Source organism: Mauremys mutica, chromosome 1, assembly GCF_020497125.1.
Source record: "Mauremys mutica isolate MM-2020 ecotype Southern chromosome 1, ASM2049712v1, whole genome shotgun sequence".
NCBI lineage: Eukaryota > Metazoa > Chordata > Testudines > Geoemydidae > Mauremys > Mauremys mutica.
Genome location: NC_059072.1, coordinates 114,612,905 through 114,629,590, shown reverse-complemented (window position 1 = coordinate 114,629,590; position 16,686 = coordinate 114,612,905). Strand labels below are relative to the sequence as shown.

Genomic DNA, 16,686 nt, shown 5'->3' with positions numbered 1-16,686 from the left:
CATGACAGGAGTAGCTACCAGCACTGGGAGCACGGGTCCCAGCTCTGTAGCACTGTTTACACTGGCACTGTGCAGCACTGAAAGTTGCAGCGCTCACGGTGTTTTTTCACACCCCTGAGCAAGAAAGTTGCAGCGCTGTAAAGTGGCAGTGTAGACAAGGCCTCAGATTCTCTCTGCTATGGTTAGTGTATATAGAATAGAAAAGAGTAGCACATCACCTAACAAAATAATGATGATGAAGAATACTAAGCACCTATAAACTTCAGTTTCAAAGCTCTGTACAAATTAAGTATCTAAAATCAAGTGTTTAACTTTACACCTTTGAGCAGTCCTGTTGAAATCAGTGGAGCTATATCAATTAACATTGCAACCAGTAAAAAGGGCAATGCACCTACTCAGGCCAATGATGCATGAAGAATATTTTAGTCCTTACTGTGGAGTACCTGAAATAGATTGCTTTTTAGAAACAGGATACATATCTCAATGAGCCATTGGTCTGTTCCAGTATTGCAATTCCTGGGTGTAATAAATTCAGAAATTGATATTGCTGAAGTATTTGATTGATTGAAAACTTCAAAAGATTTTCACTAAGAAAGATGTAGAATTTGGTTCTGTGTCTATACAGCACCGGGCACAATCGGGGTGTGGGTCTATGACTAGCGCTACCCAAATATAAATAACAAACAACATTAATAATAGTGGACAGAGCACATTGTGACGGATTGCCCCCCCTCTTAGGATGCCACCTGATGTGCTGAGATACCACTGAGTCTGCCTGTTATGCCAGCCTGGGCACCCTTTTTAACTGTCTTGCTGAGCCAGGCTATTAAGCCTCCTCCAGCACACATACAGGCAGGGCCACACCCAACTGCAGAATGATAGAGACACTGAGATCAGTTCTGGGAAGACTCAGCTTAAGGGACTTGCCCCAGCACTCAGGTCCACGTCCCTTGGAGTGCAGACCAAAGGTATATTATGAAATCCGCCTCCTCCCTCAATGTGGAGGAAGGTATGCACAGGCTCTTCCCCATGCCCCTATTATGAATTGTACAAACGGGGTTATATTGTAAACAAGAAATAAGTTTATTAACTACAAAAGTTGGATTTTAAGTGAATATAAGAGATAACAGACAGAACGAAGCAGATTACTGAGCAAATAAAAACAAACTATGCAAACTATTCTTTTTTCACTAAAAAAATTGGTAACAAATAGTAATTTCTCACCCTAGATATTGTTGCAGGCAGATTACAGAAAGTCTTGAAAGGCAGATACCTGAGGTCTCAAGCTGGAGACCAGTGTATTATTACTCACAAGCTAGATGCCCTTCCAGCTTGGGTTCAACCCTTCTCCCCTCAGTTCAGTTCTTGCTTCTAGGTGTTTCAGTGTCTCTTTGAGTGAGGAGGCAGAGGAGAGACACAATGGTGTGACTCCTCTGCCTTATATAGCTCTTGTGTATGGCGGGAACCCTTTGTCTCCCAGTGGAAGAACGCTGGCATTCCAAGGTGTGGGTCCAGTCAGGGGCGGCTCTAGCAATTTCGCCACCCCAAGCACGGCGGCACGCCACAGGGGGCGCGCTGGCGGTTGCCGGTCCCGCAGACGTGCCTGCAGAGGGTCCACTGGTCCCGCGGCTCCGGTGGAACATCCGCAGGCATGCCTGCTGGAGGTCCACCGGAGCCGCGGGACGAGCGGACCCTCCGCAGGCACGCCTGCTGGAGGTCCACCGGAGCCGCCTGCCGCCCTCCCGGCGACAGGCAGAGCGCCCCCTGCAGCATGCCGCCCCAAGCACGCGCTTGGCGCGCTGGGGTCTGGAGCCGGCCCTGGGTCCAGTACCAAGTGACTCAGACTCGTGTCTCTGCAGGGCTGTGGCAGCCATTGCTCGTAGGCTGTCTGGAGTGTCCACAGGAAGACTAAACTCTTTCACAGTTCATTGTCTTTGCTAATGGGCCATTAGCCCTGTCTGGCTTTTCCACTGTTGTACCTGAAGGGCTAGTTGGGAGTGACACCCAAAGTAAAACATTTGAAATACAGATACATAGTCAATATTCCTAACTTCAGATACAGAAATGATACCAGCATACAAATTGGATAATCACATTTAGTAAGCAATAACTTTTCCAATGATATCTTACATGAGTCATCTTGCATAAAGTATATCTCAGTTACGTTATATCAATATCATAAGCATATTTTCATAAAGAATATGGAGTGAAACGTCACACACATAAGAGAGTGTCAGGAATTCTAAAAGCATGTCTGTCGCTGATGTGTTCTTAGGTCTTGATCAATTCACGTTACATATGGGGAAACACACAGCTAGAAAAATGGTAATAATGACCCCACTATCTAGTTTACCTACCTACCTTAGTTTTATACTGCTGCCCATCACCATAATATGAGCTTCTTCCATGTTAAAAAAAAAATCAATCACAAAAGTGAAGTACCTCATGGACTTCATGGTGTCTCTGGTATTTCTCCCTTTTGGGGGTAAAAACTGTTTTTACAGAACTTTAAGCACACAATGTGCTACATATTCTTGCACAATCTCAAAAAACAGTTTGACTGGAAAAATAACTAGTATTTAGTCAAATGTTTGCTTTGATTTTTGCCAAGTAAAACGACTGCACATAGGGAGATTTATGCTGTATTTTTGGCTGATTTGGATAAATGTTAATCAACAACTTGAAAAGCACAAAAAAGGGTTCTCTGGATGTTTGAATGTGACACAGTTGCAGTTCTAATATGGAGGAGACCCATGTTGGCATCAGAGATAGCAATCTGCCTGGGACCTTGTAGGGAAAGTCTCCATTGGCTTCAAAGGAGCTAGTCCAGATTTACACAAGTGTAACTTAAAGCAGAATTTGGCCCTTATTCTCAGGTTCTCTCATTTATTTATTGCTACATGTTAACATACCTGAGTTTAAAAAAAAAATTCCTTGAATTAACTCTCCCAGGAAGTTTCACAAGGACTCTGGGCCTGATTCTGATCTCACTTTCATCCATGTAACTCAAAAGTAATGATATTGAAGTCAGTGAGGTAACACTAGTATTAAATCAGTGTGAGATCACATCAGACCCATGTCCTTAATGAAATGACCACTATTAGCTTATCTCCAAGTTTCCATTCATCAGGATTTCTGCACTGAATTTGCATGAGCAATAACCACAGACCAAAAAATACATTTGAAAGTGATGGCTATTTTCTCCTGCTGAAAACTAGAGAATGCAGCAAGCTATCCCAATTCTCATCCAAAAAAACTACAGCTTTTGTATTTTGTTAACAGAAGTGTTTATGGACAAAACACGTGTGAATATACCATAGAAACCATCCGACACTGGCTGGGGAGAATGAATGAGATGATCTAATGTCTTTCCCTTGTCTATTTTTATGGCCTCAACCTTTGGTGTTCAAGTCTAAATCATGGAAAAGCACTGAACACACAGAGCTAAGTTCTGCTCTCAACTATAGGAGCATCCCAGTGAAAAACAGCAAAGTCCCTATTTAGGATCCAAACCTATTTAGGGTCACACTGATCCCCAAACTTCTGGCTATATGGTACAACTGTATTTCATGGTGTAAATGAGACAGACAATCTGTCACCAAGCTCAGTCTGTTCCTTACAAAGAACACACATTTCCCACACATTTAATACATTCCCCTCATTTTTTACTAAACATGGACAGACAACTTATCTGATGTGCTGACACAGAAGACAAACAAATATGGAGTCGTCCCCTCCCCCCATTTTAATTGATAGCCACACGTTGCTTCTAAAAACTGGCTTCACATCCATCCAAGATGCAGTGAATGAAAAAACAAATCGTTATTCATCATGGAGGATCTGTGGATTTGCTGGGACAGACACTTGAGGAACGGCACTCTCAACAGTTTTGATTTGGTAGGTAGTGCACTAAACTTTAGCCTCTTTGGGAGGAGGCCTGATTACAAATTTTGAGTTAGGTCACAAGTGAAAAAAATACACGAATTGGTGTGAACCTAAAACGTCTGTGCAAATCAAAACAACCTCACTGCAAAATGTGATGAAGTTGGCAACTAAGAGACCCACACATCAACGGAAGGGGCCTCACCAGGCTAAGGACTTAGGCACAGTGGCAAAGGTTTGCAATAGAAGCATCAGAGTACCAGGTTCAAGCTTTCCTGGGCACTAATTCACCTACAAATTCTGGTTGTTGGTTTTTTTTTCCCCCAAATGAACTCCCTCTAAAACATGCACCATATTAATTTCCTTTAATAGCCTCACCTCCTACGTTTGAGCCTTGAAAGACTGAAAAGCATAAGGTTGAAATAAACATTTGCAATCAAGCATTAATACCTGCTGTACCCTAATATATTTGTTATTGAAGGGCTTTTCCAGTGTCTCAGGGAGCCACTTAATAATAATAAGGTTGGATTTTCCCCACCGTAACTCAGTTCCTGTTTGGAGAAAACACTATGAGAAGACCAGATATTCTGTTGTTTTGGTTTTATAAGTGGTTCCCTGATGCATTTGAAACCCCCTGAAAAACAACTTGGCATTAGTATATGTACTATTATTAATTTGATGCTTGACAGTGGCAATTTTTGACTTTATTAATGTTCTTATGGAACCACAGTTGACAACACTAGGAATGGCTTCAGCCTCACACTAGGAATGATCAAATGATGCCTCCTCAGTAGTTCTGAAAAAACTGATTTACAAGAAACACTTAATATACAATCTAAAAGCAACCCAATCCACACCATCGCCTTGACTTAACAAATCTAGACTTTCGAAAGAGCTGTGAAAGTCAACTTCCTATCAAAAAACCTTCCCACCGCAGGATAGCTATTTGAAACTTTATAAATAGCTGAATAGGTTATTGAACAACAATGGTTATTTTCCATAACCTGTAAACAGAAGTGGCACCGTATCTCAGAGAGAAATTCTCTGGCTCTGAGAAACCAAACTATGCCTAGGTTGCTGGTTCATATCCAGCCCAGATTGGTAATGACAAAGGAGTTACCATCAGAACTCAGACATAGGTTAGGGGTTTGTTACAGGAGTGGGTGGGTGAGATTCTGTGGCCTGCATTGTGCAGGAGGTCAGACTAGATGATCATGATGGTCCCTTCTGACCTTAAAGTCTATGAGTCTATGAGATGGCAGGCAGCCCATGTGAACTGAGTGTCTATCCAGTTCCCAGTAGACAAATATCCATACTGAAAAGCCAGTTGCCAGAACTCATACGCTTGGTGGAAATCATAGAGAGGCCCAGAGATGTCTGAGCATGGAGGCTGAACTACTCTCCCTCACTTAGTTGTGGTCCCTTCATGGAAGGATTGACAGCACTTTGGAGGGGCAGTGATGGAAACGTGTAATACTGCTACCTGTACTGTGCCTATTCTGTGACTAAAAAGAATATAGGAGGCCAGATTCCGATCTCAGCTATGCCATTTTAAGTTCTCAGAACTCATAGGAGTAACTGGGCTCAATACAGGAGTAACCAGATGAAATTCAATGGTCTCTGTTATACAGGAGGTCAGACTAGATGATCTACTGGGTCTTCCGGCCTTAAACTTTATCAGGCATTGGATTCCTATCAACGTCACCGAGATCAGAAACTGATCCAGGGTCTCCAAATCTATCAACATGGCACAGGTAATTCTATTTCTAATTTATTTTAAACAACCTGAGAATTCTGGCAGGGAGCAGATCCTGTATAAAATTTCATTGCTGCAGCAACCTTCCTATCTTTCTCCCCGTGAAACATACATGCAACTGTATAGTGGTTTTGTTATTTTCTGTCTCAGGACTTTGATGGCCAGAAAATCCCACACACCCATAAAGAAAATAAATCACAGTGGCGAAAAGTAAACACACATATATTCAGATGACTTAATGTATTAACCTGTCTGTGCATTATTTTACTATGGGCATTTGGGGGTGAGTGTCTTTTCCTGTAGGCTCTGAAGCACCAAATGAACTATTCCACAGCCTCTATTAAACCACTAGGCAGAGAGTTTGGGTCTGAGGATCTGTGTGCATTGATCCTTTTCTGCCCCAAAAGCCCTCTCTGTTTCTACAGAGACAGCACACACAAGGGGTGAGACCTGCCTCCCTCCCCACACAGGACTCTCCACAGCCTCTCCCCCTCTGTAAACTGCATTTTACTGCATCTCTATCCATGGATGAGAGTAGGATTTCATCCATTGTGCCAGAACCTCAGCCACTGCAAATCCGCACAGTTCCACTGACTTCGATGGATCTATGCTGATTCAGATCAGCTAAAGATGTGGCCTATGGTATTTTAAACTTGCACTATATACAACGATTTATATCTCAGGGATCTAAATACAAGAACAAAACCAGTAACAGTTTTAATGCACCTTTAGTAGAGGAAGTTGCAAACACTACTTATCTGCTGCTTTTCCTTTTTTACTCTGATAAGCCATAACTCCCAATGGGTTATCCCTTGTTTGTATAGAGTGTCCAGCGAGCAAGCCATTTACAAATGCAGTTAAAGTGAATGAAGCTCAGACCTTTCCATATATGGCAGTACCTTTTAAACACTGGGGAACGAATGAGCAATGGAATTTTACTTGGCTTTTGATTTTGCAATGCTCTATCTTATATGAAATATTGTTTTCTGATGAATGGTTGTTATTGAATGTGGGAATAATTTTGACCCGAGTTTTTGCAGACCCATAATGTACATGAAACAGAGAGAGTGGGCCAGATTCTGAACTCAGTTATCCCATCATAAATCTCATTGAGGTTAGTTACTCCAGATTTATACCAGGATCATTTAGATCAGAATCAGGCCCAGGATAAAGATCATTCACTGGCAATGGAGTTTCACCAGTGTAAAATTGGTGAAAGTTAAGATCAGAATCTGGCCAAAATATGTCCAAGTTAAAACCTGGACCAAATTTTGCTCTCGTTTACACCAAACATAAGATTTATACCAGTGTAATTAACAGCAGAATTTGGATAACTGATGTTTTAAGTTTAAAAAAGGATTTGAATTAGGCTTCTTTTATCTGTGTACTGTACATCAGCCACAAAAATGCATGGCAATATTTCAACTGGATCACTAACATTCATTCATATTTATAGCAATTAAAATGACATACTTCAAACAAAACTGGATTTTAAAGACTGAAGTTGCAAAGCAACAGCTGTAGCTTATCAGACATCTGAATGGAACCCATCATTTTCATAGCAGGGGTATGGCTATGTATCTAAAGTTAAATTCTGCTCTCAGAAGCACACAAAGAATCTAAACTCTGATAGTCTGCTATCCCCACATATCTGCAGCTCCTTTCTCTTTACCCACAGGCAATATGAAGGCAGAACATCAGAGTGCTGAAGCTGTGTGTGGATCCAAGAGAAGAATTTTGCCATGTGCCGTTATGCATCTTCTGATAGCAGCAGTGGATGGGAGAAGCTATTCAGATAAAATAACAGCTGACCAGAATCTTCCCCCATATCTCAATACTATCTCGACCAGATCCCTTTTCAAGGTTTGCAAAAAACTTCCACAAACCTCTGCCCTTTGTAACTGGGTTAGAACAAGATACCAAATTCAGCCTGAGTGCTAATGAGCACAACTGCTTTTTAAATCAATGGGGTTTCATAACAGAGCAGAGGAGGGGAAGGGAGGGTGTCACTAGCTCATTGTGGAGTTGGGGCGGGGTGGGGAGGAGGGGAGTAAAGAGGAATCTCTTAGCTCTTGCTAATCCCAGGGGATTGAAAAGAAATTGTTCCTGCTGCTGCTGCTCTTAATAGAAATGAATATATGGACTTGCCAGGAAACTCCACCAGCTGTTAGCAGCCCCTGAAACTTCAAGGAGTAAAGAGATGTCCTGCCATTGCTTATGGGATGAAAAGAAAGGAATATTTTGACTATGGTGACTTTTTGGGGAGGGAACCATTTCACTGTAGCAGTGTTCCACGGTACTCTGCCATTCCCTATCTGAGGCAAAGAAATAGGAAGAGTAGTAATGTGCTCTACAGAATTGGCCTTTACATAAAGAGAATGCCAACATCAGAGCACTGCAAATAAGAAACAAACAGATCACAATGTCCTTACTTGGGTAAAAATTCCCTTTGAAGGCAACGGGAGTCTGGGCTGAAGGACTGAACCTTGAAATTTAAAGGAACACAGCAACTGCCACTCAGGATCAGACCAGTGGTCCATCTAGTCCAGTACTGACAGTGGCTACAACCAGCTACTTCAGAAGAAGGTGCAAAGAAACCCTGCGATAGGTAGTTATAGAATAACCCACAGGGAAAGTTGCCTCCTAGATCCATTAGTTAAAGAACTGTCATATTTCCAGTATCCCTCATTACTCCCATGAAAATTATGAGAATTATACAAATAGTGAATCCTACAATTTTCCCAATGTACAGCATTGCCCCAAATTATCTAACATTAAAACATTTGCTTCATCATCTTTAATCTGTTTTCCTGTCCTTTGAATATCCAGTTTCTTGAAAGGGGGAGAAGGGTTTAGGGGATATGTATGTGTGTGTAACCAACTTGTCTTGCTACATTTAACAATATTCCCAACATTTTTTATTTATTAGGCTGTAAAAATATCCACTGGAATAGATCCAAGCAGAGTATTTAGGGTAAAACATTACATTCTCCACAAATATATTTATAAAAAGGAGCTAAATTCTCATGGGGTTTTTTTTCTATTTAAGGATATAAACCAGAAGGTGGTGTGCAAACAGGAGCGTTCCTTTTTGCTTCACACCCTCTGCAACACGTCTTGAGGAAAACTCTATTTGTATTCTGTAGACATAGGGTGTGGAAATATGTAATGAAGTTTCCACTCAGTGAAACTTTTCCAAGTAGGGTATTTACCCATTGTAGCCTGCCCTAGCTACTGTGGTTCTGCTCTCAAATGCTCCCACTGTATGTGCAATGACAAACAGATAAATGTTCAGAAGTTTGTTTAGAGTTGTTTGTCTTCCAAGCATTTAGACCATCTACCTATCTCACAAAGCTGAAGGGACCCTGAAAGGTCATCAAGTCCAGCCTCCTGCCTTCACTAGCAGGACCAAGTACTGATTTTTGCCCCAGATCCCTAAGTGGCCCCCTCAAGGATTGAGCTCATAACCCTGGGTTTAGCAGGCCAATGCTCAAACTGCTGAGCTATCCCTCCCCTCTCTGCAATGATATTAAAAAGGGTCTTCTCTCTCAGCCCATATTTTCAGAACATGCATTTACCATGACAACTGTAAATGAGCATTTATGCTTGCATATGCAGATGCAGTAACCGTGCAAACCCCATGTATCTGTGTAATTCTGAAAGCGTACGTCACTGACCCTAGTTCCAGCGAACCATTTTCAACTGGTTACTACTGGTTCTTCTTTGTTTTGGAACAAAATTACTCTGCTAGTCCACTGGTTCCTCCAGAAGCAGCCCAAACAGACTAACTGAAGTTCTAATCTAATGTAGTCCACTGGACTTTCCATTAAGCAGAGTGTATAGCATACAAAAGCCAATAGATGAACACTTCAATCAGCTGTTAAATCCATAACAGATTTAAAAGTAACTATTCTTGAACAAAAAAAAAATCTCAGAAACCGATTTCAAAGAGAAACAGCAGAACTTAAATTCATTTGCAAATGTAACACCATTAATTTGGGGTTGAATAGGGACTGGGAGTGGCTGGCTCATTACAATAGCAGCTTTGCCTCTCCTGGAATTGACACCTCCTTATCTATTATTGGGAGTGGACTACATCCACTCTGATCGAATTGGCCCTGTCAACACTGGTTCTCCACTTGTGAAGTAACTCCCTTCTCTTCATGTGTCATTATATAATGCCTCCATCTGTAACTTTCACTCCATGAATTTGAAGAAGTGAGGTTTTTTACCCATGAAAGCTTATGCCCAAATAAATCTGTTAGTCTTTAAGGTGCCACCGGACTCCTTGTTATTTGTATAGCATATAGTGTCTAAAAGACTCTCAAAAATAGGTATTACCAGCACCACTTTGGACTTCCATTCTACGACCTCAAAGCATGTTACAAAATAGGAATGAATTAAGCCTTAATAACCTTAGTTTACTTAGTTCATAGGGGAAGGATTTATTTTACAGATATGGAAACTGAGGCAGAAAGCTGAAATGATTTGCAAGAAGAACAGAACCCAGATCTCCTGATTGTTACTCTAACATTTTAAGAGCATGACTACCAGTCCACTCAGTAATTAAAAACTGTTTCCCTAACTCTGTCCAATCAAATACATTGTGGGGGAAAGATGGTAGAGAAAAGATTAGAATTCTACCTAGTACTCCACCACGACTGCTACTGTTTATATACCATTCTCATTGGCAATGTGAGCTGAGAGATGAAAGACTGAATGAGCCTGGAGATGGAACTTGTCACACATTCCCTTACGGATGGGTTGAGATGCTTTGGAAAAGCAGTGCTGTTGGGTCTGCATTGCTACTGCTTTGCCAGTCCTGCAGATAAACTGCAGTTGCAAGGGCTGCCAATCCACCCGCATTCACCAGTACCAGATTCACTCCAAAAAAACATTTGTTAAAAGACAAAATAATTTTTTAGTGAGGGTCAAAATTATGATAATCATACCGGTTATACATATATATTCAGTTTACTATCTAAATAAGTTATGTACCCTAGTCTTTTGGATTTATCAAGTCATATTTTGGGACCGGTACGAGGTATACACATTTATTTTAAGTCTAAATGTTGCCAAACAAAATATTTCAAATCTTCCCTTCCACTTGATATTGATTAGCTAATTTATACATAAGCTTCAGAAGAAAGCTGAAAATAAAGAGTTACATAGTTCAACAGTCATGTGACCTCAATGACCTCAATGTTTCATCCAAAAAGGTCACATCTAATCTGATCTTCAAATGCCTTTGAGTCAAATTTCAGCTTCAGTTAAATCTTTCTCTGACCATTTTCTTTGAAGCCAGCAATAGCTATAATTACATACATGCACTCACACACACACACACACACACACACAGAATATGATGTTATATGTACAAGCCACAGACGCTAAAATGCAGCTATACCCAATAACCACACAGTCAGTTGTGAAAGAAAATTTCCTTCTAAAATAGCCAAAAGCTCAATACCAATCTAAGCAAACCTATCTCTGTGTGCGCACACAAATCCATATGTATATCTGATTAGGGTAATTTTAGTAAGGAAACAACTATTTTGTTATGAGAGTTCCCATTAAATTATTATAAAGAACAGGCTTTTTTTTTAAAGGATGAAACCTACTTTGACTAGTAGCATAGCATTAGCTAACATTCTACTAACATTCTTTAAAGTAGTCATCCTGCCTGCCTCAGGTTTTGCTCATCTGGAGTCCAATTCTGCAAGCCCTCGATACATGAAATTCCCCTTGTAGACAATGGAAAATTTGTAGGATTTGACCCAGAAAACAATAGTAACTTTGGGGGTATTTCCCCTCCCCCGCCACACACACCCTTTCTCTGGTTCCCATGGGATTTGATGTAGGTACTGAAGATTGACAGCTAATATTGTCTTCTCAGCCTCTTGCTCTCTTTCTTAGAATATGTCTACATTGGAGCTGGAGGTATAATTTCCTTGCTAGGTAGACATACCCTGGCTAGCTCTAATCAAGACAGTGTGCTAAAAACAGCAGTATGGCCACAGCAGCAGAAGTGGTGAGAGGGGCTACAATCCCATCTGAAACCCTAAGTATGTACTTGGGGCAGCTAGCCAGTCCCACTGCTCATGCCCCCACAGCTATGCTTCTATTGGTAACCCGTTAATGCAGGTTTGTCTACCTGAGCTGGAAGTCACACCTCCAGCTCTAGTGTAGACATACCCTTATATACACACACTTTTCTTTCACCTCTTTGTTCTTGCATAGTAACTAAATTCAGTGGGTCAAATCCTCAGGTGATGTAAATCAGCATAGTTCCATTGACTTTAATGGACCTACATCAATTTACACCAGGTGAAGACCTGACTCCATATGAATTATGGCCCATGTAACCTCAAAAAATGTCAAATGCAAACTACAGAAAAAGAAGTGTTTATACAGTCCTGGAATATTGAAATTCCATTTGTTCTATAGGAAAGAAATCCCACAGGAACTCAGTGTTATACAATGGAATTTACCCTGTTGTGCAGCCCATCTCCTGCAGGATAAGAGGAATTTTAAGGCCCTAGGACAGTAGGGTCCTATTGTTATGCAGTTTGCTATAGTAGAAAAGAGGAGAAAATACGCCACACACTATGCAAAACAGTACAAACTATGCCACCTTGTGTGCCCAGTGCACTCCACCCTGTTCGGACAATGCTCATGTGCACAGAGCCTGTAGATTGTTAGAAAGGTGAGCAGATGGGGGGAGTGTTGGCAAAGAAAAATGAACAGCACTCTGTTTCTGTCCCAGCTATACAATCCACTTTTAAAAAAACTACCAGAAATGACAAGAGCACGTTTTAGAGCATATCCAATTTGTTAGATCTTTTGCAGTGTACTTTGGTGCCTGTTGGTCTACTCATTGCACCAGCGGTCAGAAGGAAATGCGGGACGGCAGTATCATGTAAGGCCAGCCATGGCTGTTAAGCAGTGCTGTGCACGGATGCCCTCCATACCTACTCATGTACCAGCGTTTTATTACAGTACAGTGGATGCAGCACCTCCAGTTGTGTAGGGGGGGAGGTGGAAGCAATGCTAGAGCAGCTCCTGCTACAGCAGTGTTTCTCAACCTTTTTTACCCAGGGACCCCTAAACTTAAATAGACAAACCTGCAGAACCCCAACCACAGGCAATGCATGAGGGGGCATGAGGGGTCACATGCCCCCCAGATTTCTGCCTTCCACTTGGCCCTGCTCCCGGAGGTGCAGAGCAGAGCAATGATATGTATCCTTGGCTAGCTGCTCCCTGCTCACTAAGTCACATGGCTATGAGGCAACCCCTTTTTGTAGTGGGGGGGGATCTCTCTTTTGCAGTGACGCTGCATTTTTTTATTTCCACGTCCCCCACCGCCATCCTGGCCAACCCAGACAAGCTTGGTGGCCTGCTGAGGTAAGTCAGGGGATGGAGGTAGCACTCTCTCCCTGAGCCCTGCTGCTCGGGGCTGAAGCCCAGTTTCTTTTGGCAGACCCCTGAAACCTGCTCATAGCCTGAGAACCAGTGTGCTACAGCAACCTGTTCAGATAATGTAACTGGCACCCATGTCTCGAAGATCACTGTCCCTGCCAGCACCCTGCAAAAAAGAAGAATGCCCAGTACTATTGCCCTATCATGTCCTGCTCCTAGTTCTTAGGCCTGGTCTACACTAGGGAAGGGGGGAATCGATCTAAGATACGCAACTTCAGCTACAAGAATAGCATAGCTGAATTTGACGTATCTTAGATCGACTTAGAATCACTTACTTCGCATCCTCGTGGTGCGGGATCAACGGCCACCACTTCCCGTCGACTTTGCTTCCGCCTTTCGCCGAGCTGGAGTTCAGCAGTCGACGGGAGAGCGATCAGGGATCGATCAGATCAGCGGTTAGTGTAGACATACCCTTAGAGTCATTGGTTCCATCGCTATTCAATAAGGAGAGTTCATTCCATCACTGCCACTGTGTCCTCTCTCATGTCATCTCTATACACAGATGCCCTTTAACCATCCCCAAAGCAGTAAACTTCATTGAATTCACAATACTGCCCTCCACACTTTGTACTGATATGAAACACTGCTGGTAAACACACCTATTGCGGCCTCCACACATGACCCAGTGAAAGAGGAATTGAGGAACACAGAGACCTCCATTGTAGTGCATCTTTTCCCCTCTGCATCACCTTGCATGGGAGGGAACTGACCGTCTGCCCCGTAAAATTCAAAATGTTTCATAATGATACTGAGTGCAGAATACTGAGTTTTCCATTCCTTTATGCTGTTCAGTGTTGAAAGATAGTGCTGCAGTAGTATAAAGTAGCAACTGCAGGAAATGCTTTATCTTCTCAATATACTTTTACATTGCTCATTGTCAAAGTGTATTTAGATGTGGCAAGCTGTTACATCTACTCTCCTTGAGTCTGATCGTGTATTTGTTAAGGAATGTACTGATTTCACCCAAGACTAATCATGTGAATATGGGCTGCAAGATTGGGTTGGGTCCAATCTCATTTCATGGTGCAACAATGAGAAGTTTTCAGGACTTCAATTTGCCTTCTGTTCTCAAACAACCTCTCCAATATTTCTCCCAGTACCATCATGACAACCAAACGCCAAACATTACAGTTACATGTATAGGTTTTATTGAATATGATCATCCTCCTTAAACAGTCATCTGAAGACAGACAGACCGACCCATAAGCTTCCTCAAATATACTGATAACAACTCTGCTCCCCCTTTTTCAGAAAGCCACTTCCATTAACAAATGATTTTTTGTCAGTCCCTTGAATAACCACAGAAAACAGCTTTCACTGTATTTGTAATGCATCTCAAGAAAAGTCCCTTTTGATTGGTTTTGGAGAAAGCAATTTCAGGATCGCCTGATATCTCCCAATTCCAAATGCAAAATATTGCAACAAAGAAACATTGTACAGGCACACATACATACACGCACCCCAACCTGTAAATATAATTAGAAAAAGAAAGGGTGCTGATCTCAGACTTATTTAATGCTTAGCTGTACTAGCAAATTCATTTAGAATACGGTATATGAAAGACACTACAAAAGAAAATCTCCCCCCATAGTTTGTTTCTTCCAGATGTTTCCCGAGGGAAACAGTGTGTCATTTATATAAGAATATTCTCCAACAAACCTTTTAGTGGGGGGGGGGGGGGGGGAAGGGAGAGAAGAAACCTTCCCGAAAACAAGTGATCAGAAGAAGCCACATGCTGTAGAAAAGTTATTTAAAAAAATTATGTTGTACATCCTTGCCACAAATAAATGAAACAGGGCATGGGAGAATAATCACCTTTGACATATCTGTGGGTTTGGTCAGGATTTATCAGGTCTTCCTCCCACCCACCCCCCTATCGTTCTACAGTTAATCTTGCTCCTCTCTATCTTTATGCCCCCATGATTCCTTCCTACGAGGAATTCCATGCTTCACAAAATGTCACTAGTATCAGCTATCAGGCTTACACAACTGTATGAGCATGTCAGAAGTAGCTTGAAATGAAAGTCTGCTTCCTCTCTTTCTGGAATAGCGCACACACACACACACACACACACACACACACACAGCCCTCCAGTCCCACCCATGAACAGTTTGGGTCTCTCCCCCCACCGCCCTTTCTTTTCACAGGAAAGACTGCTTCATAAGAAACATTCTGGAAATATGCTGCTGTGCATGTTAAATCTCAAAACAAAAACGGATGCAGTCTATTGTCAACAATACTTTTCTGAAAGACAGCCATAATAGACATCTGTTTCAGCAAATATCAAATCAGTGACAATGTTTTCCCTGCCTGCTCTGCCTTTAGATTTTTGCTACTTTAATAGCCTGGCTCTTAGGTTGCAAAATGAAAAGCAAGTCAGCCTGTTAACCTGCAAAATCTTATTTCAATCACTCCTTTAAATGCACTTTAAAAGAAAACATGAATAGGCTTTTATTCCACGGGCAAGCGCTCCCAAGAATACCACTGCATGGTACCGACTCATTAATGCTGGCCCAACTGGGTTTCTGCCTCCCTCCAAACAAACAATGGGCTATCCTGCACATGAGAAGCCTTTCCATTCTGCACTCACTACTACACAAAGCATGCATCTCTGTGAAGAACAAAATATGAAATCTTCTCTCACTAACAGTGGTTCACAATGAACATCTGCCAAGGGGAAAAGCTGCAGGCACTTTTAGTATATTTCCACAGCTCTGTTACATTTAACATGCACTGTGGATAGACATTAAACAGCAAATGCAGTCAAATCAGATCATTGGGGTGGGGGAAAGAGTAGCTTAATCCCTTACCTCTGCAGCTGAAAAGTTTTCAACTAGTAGGAAGGAAACGAATAACTGGCTGTTTAGGCAGGAGCACAGCAAGAAAGGTACACCAGCAGCCTAACACACAGCCCTATTCAATAAAACTTACAGACTTTCCTTGGCCCCTCCCAAAAGTCAATGCTAAGTGACTACATATCCCTTATGTTTACAATTGGCAGCCAGTGGTATGCATTGTTCTCAATTTATTCTAATAAGCAGCCAATGACTAGGCTTGAGCCAAGGTGGGTCCAGCCTGCCTGCAGAGATGCCTGTCATTCCCTAGGCATGCTCAGGAAGCCACTCATCAGAAAACCAAGACCTAAAAAGCTCCGAAAATTCATGCAAGCTGCCAAAAGTGTCTTGCTACATGCCCTTTTTTGGTTATCCTTAGCAGGGCCTCTGAAAGTAAATCCTCTGTCAGGAACAATCATAAGAAATGTTAATCTTGGAGAAAAGAGTCTGTCTTGTTGAACACAAATGGAGCTTTAAAAAAGGAAATATACTGCAAGGAAAGGGGGCACAGTAAATACATTTATTTTTTGCATCAATTTTAAAGAAAATTTAAAAAGCACATTGACCACAACCAACTTCATTGTACTGTTTTAACGAATACCATATGTAGAAAGAGAATGTAAAAACTGTTTGTCTTTTCCTGCAGAAACAAAAATGTTAAAGCAATAGTATGAGAGAAGCATGAAAGAGGAGTTGGCAGATAGGCGGTTACCTGTCAAATAGTGTAGTAGAAG

At 41.8% G+C, this 16,686-nt stretch overlaps 1 protein-coding gene across 4 annotated transcripts in view; it reads right to left on the bottom strand.

Moving 5' to 3' along the window:
• The window catches only part of CALD1 (caldesmon 1), a 238,792-nt gene extending 222,627 nt beyond the window's left edge, over positions 1-16,165 (bottom strand). For 2 of the 4 annotated variants that reach the window (XM_044992216.1, XM_044992223.1), the window contains exon 1: positions 15,929-16,119. The gene's annotated coding sequence lies outside the window, so the exon portion shown is untranslated. Of the gene's footprint in view, positions 1-15,928 lie in introns of all 4 variants that reach the window. The other 2 variants (XM_044992183.1, XM_044992198.1) reach the window with 2 other exon arrangements.
• Between the last annotated feature and the right edge of the window lie 521 nt (positions 16,166-16,686).